This window comes from Plectropomus leopardus, chromosome 17 (genome assembly GCF_026936395.1).
Source record: "Plectropomus leopardus strain MGB_pleo_1.0 chromosome 17, ASM2693639v1, whole genome shotgun sequence".
NCBI classification, from domain to species: domain Eukaryota; kingdom Metazoa; phylum Chordata; class Actinopteri; order Perciformes; family Serranidae; genus Plectropomus; species Plectropomus leopardus.
The window spans coordinates 5,279,311-5,293,516 of record NC_142192.1 but is presented as its reverse complement, the minus strand read 5'-3'; the positions used below and the strand labels follow the sequence as shown (position 1 = coordinate 5,293,516).

At 39.2% G+C, this 14,206-nt stretch overlaps 1 protein-coding gene across 2 annotated transcripts in view; it reads left to right on the top strand.

Annotated features, from left to right (window-relative positions):
- The first annotated feature begins 2,557 nt into the window (after window positions 1–2,557).
- The window catches only part of kcng2 (potassium voltage-gated channel, subfamily G, member 2), a 56,394-nt gene continuing 44,745 nt past the window's right edge, over window positions 2,558–14,206 (top strand). Inside the window, exons 1-2 of one of the 2 annotated variants that reach the window (XM_042505923.2) lie at window positions 2,558–2,886; window positions 3,656–4,196. The gene's annotated coding sequence lies outside the window, so the exon portion shown is untranslated. The remainder of the gene's footprint in view (window positions 2,887–3,655; window positions 4,197–14,206) is intronic. The other variant, XM_042505924.2, reaches the window with a different exon arrangement.

The following is a 14,206-nucleotide window of genomic DNA, read 5'->3' as shown; positions in this document are numbered from 1 at the left end:
AGGAATGGATTTGTAGAGTTCAAAACTCCTCGAGGGGACATCTGAAGGGCTGACTGTGTGAGTTTCCCCACTCCATTAAAAAGTCCAATTAACTCTCACAGAAAAATTTAAAGGATCTCTTTCTATCAAATCTTTATGGTCTGTTCTCCCCAGAGTCATCTCATTGGGTTATTTTTGATGCGAGCAAGGACATTATCCACTCAGGATTACTTTGCAGGATTCCATCTTTTTTCCTGGATGCCTTTAAGGTCCGGACTCAAAACTTTGTGCAGCTCCAAAGCCCGAAAAGGAGTGACATGTCAAAGAAAAGTAAATGAAAAAGAATAAGTGCCACCATTTTTAAACGGTACATTTAAAGTTGGGTGACCACTTCAGATTCTTGCTTCCCTGTGATTGAAATTTAAAGCAAGACTTTGACTTTTGAATTGAGAAAGAACACAGTCCTCTTTATTGAAACTTAAAGTTGAAACACAACCTTTCTTACATCAGTATACTCAGGGTCTTTGCTGCTACGCACCCACTTAGTCTGATATTGCTGATAGCTTATGGTGGCTAACGTCAGCAAGCTTTAGATAGTTCAGTCAATACCATTTTAGTTAAAGAAAACTTTATTTCTATTTGCAGTATGACATTTCAGTACATCAGCATGGCTCCTGAGTTGGACATTTCTGCCCTTCCATATGCCTTTGTGGAAGGCCTGAGGCAGAAAGAGCACAGCTTCCTGCCACTCCATGTGCATACATGGAAGGCGAAGAGAGCTCATCTTTTTGCCCTTCCACGCACATATGTGGAAAGCTTGAGGCAGAGAAAGCAAATCTCCCTGTCCATCCATGTGCATACAAGTAGAGGTATGAATACATGTATAGGTATGGAACAAAGAAAGCATCTATGACAATCAGAAATGGCACTGAAAAGTCAGAGACAGCATAAAAAGAAGACGCTGGGTTGGAGGTTTGGTGCAGAACCGCTTGCAAGGAAAGCTGCAATAGCAGGCAGGCTAAAACAATTTAAATAGGGCGCCCTGAATGGGATTTGCAAGTTGGTTGAATAGAAGGGAATCATATGGTCCATCAGCTGATTGAGCTGCTTGAGATCATCTGATGTAGCTGGGATGTGACACCATGACCTGTCTGAATTAATGCTATGCTCAGTATATTGCTGAGTAATGGACATTGTGATGACTCTTCTCTACTTGTGTTACTATTATGTGACGTTGTAGCATTTACCATTTCCCCGTAATTGCCCGAGCAAGTCAATGCCTTTCAAGGATGATGAATGTAAACTAATGGGAAAGACAGTTAGCCGATTCCTACAACTCAAGGTACATACCATGACAGTTGCTGCAGGTGCTTTAGTTGACTTACTCTAATGACTCATACATCATTGTGTCCAATCATGCTACCTATAGACCTCAATGCAATATATGTGTCAGTTCACTAATTATTAGGAGTACTACATAATCTCCTTCATCATGGATTTTAGAAGATTTTACTGTTTTTTCTCCAACATAAACTCAGTCACTAGAAGTTTTCTTTTTTTTCTGCAAACATATCCTTTTTTTCTTTCCTTACATGGAGATCAGAGGTCAAACTCAGTGCTATGATAAGCAAAAATGTAACATAATGTCATAAGGTTGACAGGTTGTTTTTACAAGCATCACACAGCCCCTATAAACACCCACCTGTCCTTGATTCTATTTTTAGTCAGTAAAAAATGTTCCCATTTAAAATCTGGCCCAAGTCATTTTTTATGTCACCGCATTTGCAGCTTTCACCCTGAGCTGTTAGCAGGCATTTAGCAAACCAGATATCCTGCAAATGGATGCTTCTGCTGCCATCACCACTGTTTACTTTGGCATCAATCAGACTCCTGCAATTATTGTCTCTCTGCTGTCTCTCATTTTGAATACACTCAGCTAAGCTGACATGGTGTTGACAGACTGGAATGAAATGAAAGAGAAGGTCCAGCCTGTAGGACAGGCTTTCAGCTGGAAGCCTACTGCTGGTCTGCAAAGCCACACCTACCGGATCAGCTGGGTGTGTTCGCCACAGACTTTGTGTCCAGTGTGATGGATGCTTCAGACACAATATTTACACTGACATACTGTGCACGTCCCCATTCTGTAGTTGTCGTTTTCTGTCTGGGAATACAGAAGAGCAAATATATGAGCAAAGTGTTCCAGATACTAATGAGTATTTTTATCCAAATAAAATGCACAATAATAAATTCTATCAGCTGTTGAAATGATGTCTCAAATGAACTACATAAGTATCCATCACTGATTAACTTTACAGAGCAGAAATCTTTATAATAGGCCTGTTAACCCTTTAAAACCTGGATTGACATCAGTTTTCTTGTGTTGCGTTCAGACGTCTTTAAACCCGGGGTGGGGAAACTCGGGCCTCCGGGCCGTGTACGTCTCCCGAGACCATTTGTTCATCAGAGGATAAAAAATGTAGACAGCAATTACTTTTTTGAGATAATTCTGACGGCTTTGCATGTCCGAGTCAGGTTCAGGGTCAGTGAACACAACACGTGAGGTTACGTGCCATCGCGCGACAACTTCGGGGATTGATTGACAAGTGTTATGTGTCATGGCGAGTGCCAAGAAAAGGAAAGTGGATGCAGAATGCCACGTTTAACAGGAGAAATGGACAAAGTATTATTTCTTCGTCGAAGAATAAGGCAAGCCACTTTGCCTTTTACCGCCTAGTTTGTGGCGCTGGCAGTGACGAAAAAGCATTGAAACGTGCTAAACTGGACGATTTGAAAGGACAAATGCATTTTGATAAAGTTAACGCTCTTTGTCGGAGTTTGGGAGCCCAACAATCAGCTTTCACAAGACCACAGACTGACGGAGACAAGGTTAGGAGGACAAGATTTGTGGTAAGTGAATTAATAGCTAAGAAGCTGAAGCCTGGTGCAGAGGGAGTTTGTGAAGGAGTGTAATTTACTACTTATAATAATCGTGAAACCGTGATAACTGTGTTCTTTCATATTATCGTTGCATCATATGTGTTCATGAATTTAGTATTGCACTCGGAGGACTTCATAAAAACTGAAATGGCCCTTGATAGAAAAAAAAAACGTCCTCCACGCCTGATTTAAACCCCTGAAACCCAAGCAAATTGTTTTGGGGGGCAAGGCAATGAGCAACTTGGCAAGAAAAAGTCCCGCAAACTGCAAAAAAATAATACAAAGTGACAAGAAAAATTACCTAAAAAAAGAATGAGAAAAAAAATATAAAACTTAAGGTGAAAAAAAATCCAGAAAATTGTATAAATAATTATTATGATGACGTATTTAAAATGATGTTATAGACAGAAATGTTACTTTTTAAAAATTATTTTAGCACTTTTTCAAGTCATATCCTTGCTTTTGACTTTTTTATGTATTTATTTATTTTTTGTTGCAAATTTTCAATTTATTTTCTCGAAACTGTTGCTAATTTCTTGCCGATATTTTGGGGTAATTTTTCTGTAAAATTATTCATTGCATTCCTCTCGTGTTCTTAAAAAGGAATCAGGCTTATTTGCTCTGGTTTCAAAGGCCGATTTTAGAGCCAGATTTGGAATATAATGAGGATAACAGTGTCCAACTTATTCTCAAGGCAAGAAAAAAAAAATCATTAGAGTCCATGCTTTCCTCTGAACAGCGAGAAGAAACACACAACAAACACTCCCCCTGACGCTGTGGAATTGTACTGAAGCAGTCGTGGTTTCCCAGAGACGCAGTTTGGCAGAGCGCAGCGCACCGCGGAGCGCGCAGCTCCGGACGCACCTGAACAGTCAGAGCGCTGTGACCACCAGTGAGCTGGAGACAGTCTCTCACCTGCTCCGAGCCACACACTCCCTCACACACACACACACACACACACACTGCTCCGCAACATCTGCCACGTCGTCTCTGATGGAGAGAGGAAGAGTGTGACGGACTGTTTGTTGGCGTGGAGTAACATGTCTACCTCTTTGGCGTCTCCTATGGACCAAATCATTGTTTTTGGGCTGCGCGCTCGTATTTGGAACGTTTAAACGGAGACTTTAAGAAGCCATAAAAACTCGCGTGAGCTCATCGTCAGTTGTACCTACAATGTCCCAGACCATCTGCGTGGAAAAGTTAAAGGCATGCTGCATATTGAGGGCTGCGAACGTGCAAGCAAGCTGAAACAGATGGACACGAGCCCCACAACACACTGGGTGAGTCCGCTTAACTGGGATCGGGTTGTTATCACATTACTGTCTGTTTGAGGTCTAAGTTGTCAAATGCGTTTGGATGCATAACGAGGAAAACATTCGAGCTATTATTGTTGAACACATAAGTGTTTTATAATAGAAGCGCGTCTATTTTCATGCATGTGACAAACTTCTTCCATGTCTCTGTCATATCCCACATGGTCTCCCTATAAGGGGAGGTTAAGGGGCTACAGGGGCTAATGGTTTTCAATTAATGCTGTTATTATGTCCTCATGGTAATTTTTTATCCATTACTATAATGGTTCTATAATGTCCCTGAAGGGACTGAGTGCTTCCAGAAGTGTCCTTGTGGCACTTGATGTATTTTGTTATAAAACTGTTCCCCTGGGCAGGGGTGGAATTTTGATTTTAAAGGTTGGGTGGAGTGTGGGGGGGCACAGGCACGAATCCTGAAAAGCCTTTTTTCTTTTTTTTTTTTTTTCCCCAGACACCCTGACTGAAAAAAACCCATCCATTTTTCTGTTTTTGGATGTTGGTAACAAAAATGTTTTAAAGTGAAAAAGTGATAAAAAATGATCAATTTGTTGTCTTGAGCAATAGCTGAAAAAGAGTAAAATAAAGCCACTGTGGATACAGCAGAAACTACTTAATTTCATGTCATTTTTAATAAATTGTTTGGATTTATTTAATATTTGAACTAAAAGTTCCTGGTTATTGCCCTTCAAATCAAAGCACACTGAATATCAAAAGATGTAACTGATGCAGTAAATGATGGTAAGTTGATCAAAAAACTTTGGGCAAAGTAAAAAAGGTATTGCAATAAAGCAGCATGTGTAAAATGAGGAGTAAAAGGCAATTGTTTTTAAGTTAATATGTCACAAAGTGCAACAAATATTGCTTTTTTGTCTTTAATTTTGGAGATATGTAAAATAATAGAATGTTAACTTAGTTAAACCCTTTAGAGCTCAAAGTAAAAAATGTACCTCCTTTTACAATATTTAGACTAGACACCCCAAGATCCACTTTACTAGGGTAGATCCTGTTATTGAACCGTTTTTAAAGAACACCACATAAATTTAAAATGCCAATAAGTTATTTCCATGACTGAGGAAAGTTCAATCAATATTTGTGCACATTAGCTACTCTCTCTCTGTGCCAGAAAGCAGTGAGGGAAGCCTCAAACTTGTGATGTTTTGGGGTAGAAAGTGCAGAGATTCAGCGTAGATTATGAATGGGAGCCTGATTTTATGGACTCACAAAATATATATTTATTAATATATATATATATATATATATATATACCCAAACAAGCCTTATTTTGTTACAGTGGTCTCAGTTCTGAAACAGACCCATATACTCAGAGAAATCCTCTTAGTCCTCTCAGTGTCATCTTGAACAGCGGTTCCCAACTGACCCAGCCAGGGGGTCCAGATTTCTCCTTAGCCATAAATTCAAAGTCCACACATCATAAATGACTACATATTTAATTTTATTTCACAAAATGTAAACAATTCATCACCTTAGAATAAAAGAAATGAAACAAATTGCAAGAATAATCAGAATTGGCACCAAAATAAAAGCTCTGTGTCGCAAATTTACCGAACTTCAAAATCAAGTTTGTTTTTTAAAATTTGACATGTTCATGAGTTATTCGAAGCCCTTTCAGAATGGATCCGCAACCCACTTTTTGACCCACCAGTTGAGAACCACTGATCTCGAACATCTTTTATCTCTCGTTGTGCATGCAGCTTAAAAAAATGTATAGACATTATAAATTTGAATTTTAGCACTCTGGCTTTTGGATTTGGTTCGTGTTTACTGACATTTTTGGACTGTCTTAGACCATAGATATAAATTTGGTAAATTGGCGTAGTTCTGCAATCGTGTTTTTATACATATATCTTTTGTCCCCACGTGGCGATTATACGCCCCTGACTATGTGACTGTTACATCAGCACTATGGGCTATTTGCCTTCATGTAGAGATATTGCATATTAACCCTTTGAAACCTAAGCTAGTGGGATTGATTTCTTTCAAAAACATGGGAAGAAGGCAATAAGCAACTAATGAAGAAATGACCCCCAACTCAAAAAGAAATTAGTGAAAAGTACAAGAAAGGGGAATGAAAGTGCATAAACTTAAAATAATATTAATATATTATTTATAGTAACATCTGTTTAAATATGTAATCATAATAATTATAAATATAGATTTTGTTATGCCTTTTTTCTCAGACATTTTTTCCTTTAATTTTTTTTAGAGAAAAATAATTTTCAAAATCTACTAATTTCTTGCAATATTACTTTATACCAAGTTGCTCATTGTGTTTTCACCTGTGTTTTTGTTTTTTCAAACCTCTTTGGTTTGAAAGGGTAGGGTTCAAAGGTTTAAACACAAACAGGTTTAAACAAAGAAAAGAAAGCAGCACAAGAAAAATGATTTCAATCCAAGTTTTAAAGGGTTAAATGAGCTCCTGTCATCCCGTCGGCTTTTGACTCCCAAAATGCTCTGCTATAAATCTGATATTTGTGGTAGAGCAGTCCCGTGTGCAGCTCCTCTTCATCAGAGAAAACATACCTTTCTTGAAATGTTGTAAATGGATAATTGGGTTTGCCTGCCAGTGTTTGAGTAAAGGAGTTACAGCTTAAGTAGATGAGAGGCTTTTAAAAAAAAAGCTATCTAACCTCTTAGAAACACCCCCCTTCCTTTCTTGTATGGATTGTCCATATATACGTGTCACAGCCGGGATCATTGACCTGTTGATGCGTGGAGACGGATGGCCATGTTTCTTCCGCGCCGTAAATTCTCGTACCAAAGCACACACTGGTGAGCCCTTGAAACCGGAGAGGACAAACTAATGAGAACAGATTGCACAGAATATGGCAGTGTGTTCTGATACGTGGCGGTTTTCAGGATGCTGTGCGTCATGGTTTGCCCTGTGACCAAACACTACAGCTACTCATTTCACTCATTAGCTGCCTGCTCTGGAGCTGGAGGTGAGTTAATGGGGAACCTGCAGACTCTTTGGCCGCGCTGACACAAGCTAGAGAGCCACTGCCGCACTGCTTGTTTTCTTTTTTTTGCTTAGAAACATAATGAGAAGGTAAAATCGAGGAAAAAAGGAGAGGGAGAGATGTGGCACATTCTTCATGCATTTGTAGGCGGCTGTTGTTCTTTTTTGTTTTCTGCTGTGATCTCTAAACTCACTGTCCTAATAACTTCCACACAAACAGCACAATTCTCCGCTTTCAGGCTCGCCATCAAATAGATCGGCTCCCTTCCAGCAATTTATTCAGCCCATTATCTCCTCCTCCCTGTCTTACACTTTGTTAAATCAGCCCTTTCAATCGACTGATTGACACCGACTGTCAGGCTCCCAGCGCAGGTTTAATTTTCACTTAGAGATTGTCATGGTGCTTCTGAAACTTTTGAAAAGCAGTGCTGATGTAAAGTGGGAGAGACTGGGTATTAAGTTCGGAAGTCTTCTGCAGTGGCACAGGCAGGAATTACATTTTGGGTAGGCCCAGTGGAAAGTGAGTGGGACTGACTTCTTCCAGAGAAACTAGGAAAAGCAAGTGACTCCTCCGCACAATAGGAACAAATTTAATTCTAGGAACTTTCCCCAACTTGTTTCAGCAGGTCCTTTTAATGCTGGCCATACACCAAATTACTTTAAAAGCTCTTCCACTGTTGTGGACAAGTGACACAACCCCAGTTGGTGCGTAGCCCCATGGTCTCAGTTGTATGGTGTAGGGTAATAAAACTCAGTTTGAGTTTTCATCTTGGTGTTCTGACAAAATCATCCATCGACTCATCCATTTTCAACACGTTCTCATCCCCAGCTGTCACATATTGCTGCTTTGTGGACTTACGCTGTAGGTATACTTCTGCATTTGCTATTTACGTTCTGGGGTGCAGCTACCATGCCGTCAACACAAGCACGTGGTAGAATTATGCTGCACTTGGTTATGTTTCGGCAACAACAGCACATGGAAACCAATGCCTGACATCAACAAATGCACATGCTAGCTTGGATAGTTCAGATTAGGCAACAAAGTCACAGATGGTTTGGTTTAGGGGAAGCAGGCACATGGTAAGAAAAAAAAAACATTACACCCAGACAGGAAGACAACTCTGGACTCCTGCATGAATTTCTGGGGTTTGTTGGACCCATTCAAAGCCAAATTTGTAATTTGGAGTAAAAATGAGAGTTTTACCTTAATTGGTGCATGGCCCCCGCCATCTCAACTGTTTGGTGTAAGGTGCTCATTAAAATCAGTCTGAGCCATCCATCCATCCACCCATTTTGATTGTCATATTCGGGGCCGGGTCATGGGGGCAGCAGGCGTAGCAAAGCACTCCATATGTCCCTCTCCCCAGCAACACTTCCCAGTTTCTCCGGGGGTACCCTGAGGCGTGCCGTTCCCAGGCCAGATGACATATATAATCCCTCCAGTATGTTCTGGATCTGCCCTGGGGCCTCCTACCAGTCGAACGTGCCTGGAGCTCCTCTAACAGAGGGCTTCCAGGAGCCATACTAATCAGATGCCGTCACCACCAGTGATCTACTTTGAGCTCCCTCCAGAGGAAACTAATTTCAGTCGCCTGATTACGCAATCTCATTCTTTTGGTCAGTACCCAAAGCTTATGACCATAGGTGAGAGTAGCGACGTAGATGGACCAATAAATTGAGAGCTTTGCCTTCTGGCCTGACTCACTCATCACTACGACAATCTGCCACAGTTCTTCCACCACTGCAGACACAGTGCCAAAAAATGTATCTATCTAATGCTCCATTTTAACCTTACTGGTGAACAAGACCCCGAGATACTTGAAGTTCTTCACTTGCGGCAGCAATTCACAACTCAGAGGGGGAAATACATTGTTTTCAGTCAAAATCAAACATGTAATAATAGCTTACATTTTGAGTACTGGCTTGTGCAAATACTGAGTTCAACAATGTGAACATTATCAACAACCAATAGCTGCTTTCTCACCAACATCTAACAAGAAGCAGCAAACTAAGTAGGCAGTAAACGTGAATGGGACTTCAGGGAGGAGCAACAACATTAGAAATCAGAATCAGAAATACTTTATTATTTACCACTGGGGAAATTGAGGCTCTTTACAGTCACTCTGATTCCAAGCATAGAGAATTATATGAAGCAGAAATAAGTACAAGTCTAAAATATGTAAAAAGTATAAAATATAAATACAAGTAATAATAAATGCAATAATTACACTAGTATGTAAAATATTTAAAATAATAAATATATATAATGTGCTGAGTGTAAATTGCACAAAAAACATCAATTCTTATTTTGAGGTGATTATACTCTAGAGTATATTTTATATTATATTCCATTTCTGCTTATATATCCCCCTAAAACCTACACACTGGACTTTTGAAGGGAATCTTTTCCTTTCTTTTTTTTTTTTTTTTTTGTTTTTGCTTCTCTTTACTGATCTGCATGAGGTTCCTGAGCGTCCACACTCAAATAAACCCTTTGAAACCTGACTAAATTGGCTTAGTATCTTTCAACAACATAAGCAAAGGGCATTGGTCAACTTTTTAAGAAATCACCCAAAAAATCACGTTGTAAGTAAAAATTTCCTGAATATTAGCCCCAAAAATGTAAAAAAACAAAAAAACAAAACAAAACCAAGGTGAACCAGGTAACCACCTGAAAATGCCTTTAATAAATAAGAGGGAAAAAAATACTATCATAATATAAATATATATATATGTATTTTTTTGTTAGGGATTGTTTGTAATAAATTCCATCAGGAGCAGGATGATAAAAAATCTCAAAATGAATCTAATTGTAGTCTTGCAAATAGTGGCCCTGCAACATATCCAATCTTTGACGTGATTTGATTTTTTATTCATTTTGAACATGTAATCTTTGCAAAATCTTTTGTGTGTCACTAAAACTCACATTGTCTTGACTGTGAGAGTGTCAGATCTCAGTTTTTTAAAAGACTTAAGTTCTTAATAAGTGCTTAATAAATAGGTAAAAATCCAAAAACAAATTTCACAGAAACATACCAGCAACAAATCAAATTTTTATTTCGTTCTTTCCCTTTTAAATGTGTCATGATAAAACTTGCTGGTGTGGTCCAGTGTGCAGTGTAGTTAGGTCAGTGCCACACATGACTCTTCCTGGCTTTGCACCTTGTCTCCAGTGCATTCTGCAAAAGCAAACTCAACAGGTTGAGAGTCCATTTATGAGGCTTTTAATGCTTCTTCAGTAATTGAATGAGCGTTGGGGTAAAAGAAAGGCTCGTCTGTTTGAATCAACCCATTTAGCCCATTTATAATTCATACTGTAGAAACCAGGCCATGATGTTTCATCACTTTCAATTATGGACATTGTGAAGTGGATCAATAAAAAAGCATCTTTCAGTGAGATGCACTGGTCAACAAAATCATCTCCTCCTGTGACTCAGACTCTGGAATGCGCTCTCCATCGCGGCCCCTCAGACTCTTCTGCGTGTGATTATGTTGTGAGAAGTGCTCTGTCCATGATTATTGCACTTCAAAAGAGACATTTTGCGTCATTCTAGATTGTGGAATCGTTTTCTCTCTGCTGATTGCTGCGCTGCTTCTGCGGGCCAGGAACGTAATTGTTCTCATATTTTTTGAGCAAAGGCCATCACTGACAAAACCTCCCTCTGAAGAGGACCAATCAGTCTGATTTAGGAGCAGGTCAGGTGATAGTTCAGTGTCATTCAAGATCTCTGCGGCCCAAAAATAGACTTCTGCTTCGAGCCTTTTTTACGAAGATGAAAACTGAGTGGATGTGGGAAGGCAGATGTCTCAGTGATGCATGGGGTTGCAGATTTATGCAAAGAGGCATTCACATTATATTTGCATTAGCAACTGGTGTTAAAAGAACAAAGCCAGAGTGCTCCATCTTTTCCACACACTATTTCTGAAGAAGGAAAAAGAAATCCACCTTAGAAGTTTCTCTTTAAAGAAGCGACTTTGACCTGTAGTTTTGTGGAAGGAAACAGAGATAGAGAAATGTTTTTATTTCGCCACGGATCTGGATTCAGCATCTGAAACACGAGCTTTCAGGGTCACGGGTTTATGGGAAAAGCCTTTTGTGTTGAGGATGAAAGGAGAGAACATGACCTCATGTGCTGCACTCAACCAGCCTAATGAGGATGAGAGGGATGTAAAGTAGATGAAATGAAAGCATTTTTTTTCACTCAAAACCACACATAGCAGGTAAATTGTTGTATTAGTGGCCCACTTTATTGTTTCTTGATGTTGGGAACTTGATTATATTTGTTTTCCGCTGACATTATAGTAGACCGATACAGATCTGAGGGCTTACGGCATTATTTGGCGGTAGAAAGAAAAAAAAAAGCTTTCTTTTAAAGAAATGGCTTCTTTCCCCTCTTGGACTCCTTCAAATGAAATAGGATAGATTAGATACTGCTTAATCATTAGGGGCCACAAGCCAAAGGGATTGGAACCCACTCCACTGGATTATCAAAAAGCTCCTTTATTATCTTAACTTTCATTAACAGGATGACATATTTGATGTCATTGACTTGTTTTGCAAATTGGATAACCTGACCCCAGATTACAAGGAGGAAGAACAGGATTTTTTCCCTCACAGATTATATGTCTTATACTTTTGTGTGTATGTATTGACAGTTTCAGGAAATATGACAAAAAGTTGTTTTTATAAAAGTTACCAACTGTAGCATTAATTTATCTAGTATTTTTAAATGCAAGATTTCCGCACTATAATAAGCCTTGTTTGGCACGTAGCTGCTCTCTGGAGCTCCTTATATATAACATGAATTCATTCCCTTTGTGCTCCTTGAAGCCACCCCTGGGTGCAGTGTCATGCTCAATAAACTGCTCCTGTCAGAAGCACTTTGCTGAGTCGCTGCAGAGGTGCAGCTCTATGACCCTCTCCCTCGGAGAAAGCGGCCTGTTTCAAAATGATTGTCCTCACAATAGGAGAGCGAACTCTGAGATTAGCTAGAGGGGTCCCACTCTTAATTTGTTGTGATGATGTGCCCAGTCTCCCTTCATCAGCGAGACTGCCTCAGGTCCAGTGCAGTCATTCTTAGTGAGTAAAGGCTCTCTGGCCTGTTGCTACACTAACAGCCTGTGTTATCTGGATTGTGAATCCAGATGGCTGTGTTAAATAAAACAAGAAGCATCTAGAGCTTCTTAAGACAGAGTGACTTCAGAAATGTGTAATTGGATCTACAAAGCCTTTTTTTTCAGAAGTTGTGAACAAAGTAAATCCACAAAGACTGACACATTGCACTGTTTGATCAGATAGTGATGACACTGGTCTGATTCAGCAAAAACAGCAAGCAGTCGTACATCACTAGTTTGATGAAGTCAAAAACTCCATCCAACATTTTTTGTTAAGGCACCCCAAGCCACCTAATGGATGTGAGGTGAAACATCTCAATCAAGTTGAATTTGCTACGATATAGCACCTAGAAATACCATGACCCAGAAGACTGAGAATCTTTGCCAACATAGAGCCAAAACTTCACTTGCCTAAACCTAAACTATGTAACTTTATGTTAAGTACATACATTTGCGTAAAGTATGTAATGTGTCAATGCCAAACCATGTTTCTTTTCCTGAACCTAACCTATGAAACTGTATGTCAAGTACTTACATAATAAATGGGGTGCTACTTTGTAGAACATAATATAAACCCTTGTGTAAGTATTTTTCATAGGAATCCTTGTATAAAGTTATATTCCCTCTTCACATACTGTTCCAAGGTCAGAACTGTGATTTGAGACTGTCCAAAAGTGTACACCAGCATCGCTATTTGTATGATTATGTGTCAGATGTGATAAGACAACATGTTAAAACTGGTTTGCATATCCCAACCTTAGCTGTGAGTTAAAAGTCCTGTTTAAGTCACCTAAATTTCATATCATCAGGTCACTAAACACAATAAGAACAATTTCTCACACAAGAAAATACAATTTTGTAAACTGTCTTAAAGTGATCCACAGAGTCCAAACACCATTTCTGTTAACGAGCTTTCTTGTTAGATTGAAAACAGAACGCAGAAAATAATGACTTGCATGTCAAAACAGTCTGTATTTTTAGAGAGGAACATCAAAAAACAACTTCTCTGGAGTCTAATTGCTCAGGAAGCTCAAACAAAAGCAGCTCGATGTCAAGCAGCAGCCTGCTCTCAATGCAGGGAAATTAATTATGTTGTTTTTCTATTTACTGCATCAGCAGGCTCTGGAATGAGACAGTGTAAATCACTGTGTAACAAAGTGTGGGAAATCAACACCACAACGTCGACCTGATCATAGCACAATGAGTCACATACTGTGTAAACTGAAGGAAAGTATCGACTCTTAAACATGCAAAGTAAATGCATGTTCAATGTTTAATCTATGTGGCAATGCTTTATTTATTTTTCATTTCACATGAACACACAGCTTCTGTAACAATGCATTATTCAAAACAGGCGTTCCTGTCAGTATGGAAAATAGTCTATACACTGAAGATCAAAAGGAATACTGTAGGCATTACTGACTATAACAGCAACTGAAGAAAATGTATGAAAGAAAGAACTAACAGAACAAAGAGAAAGGGAGAAACTTCACAGGAAAATGAAAATGATTTCCCTGTGGATGCACTTAATGTCAATGTCAAAGTGAAATAAAAAAGAAAGAAACAAAGGAATGAACAAATGATCACACTGTACATATATATTTATTTCATTTATGTATGACAGCTTGCTTTACCCGTGTTAAATGTTCGTTATGTCCAGTTTGGGTGATTTTTCTAGAGCAGTGGTGCTCAAAGTGGATATCAGGGCACCCTGTGGGGCTTTGAAGACAGGCCAAGGATGCTCTGAGATTTTCTCAAGTACACAACAGAAGATAAAATAAATATCAAGATCTCTGTGTTTAATATGCAGTTATGCCGCAACTAACGATGTGAGAACTCAAGGTTGCCCACTGTCATAGTGACAAAATACCTCTCCTGCTCCGTT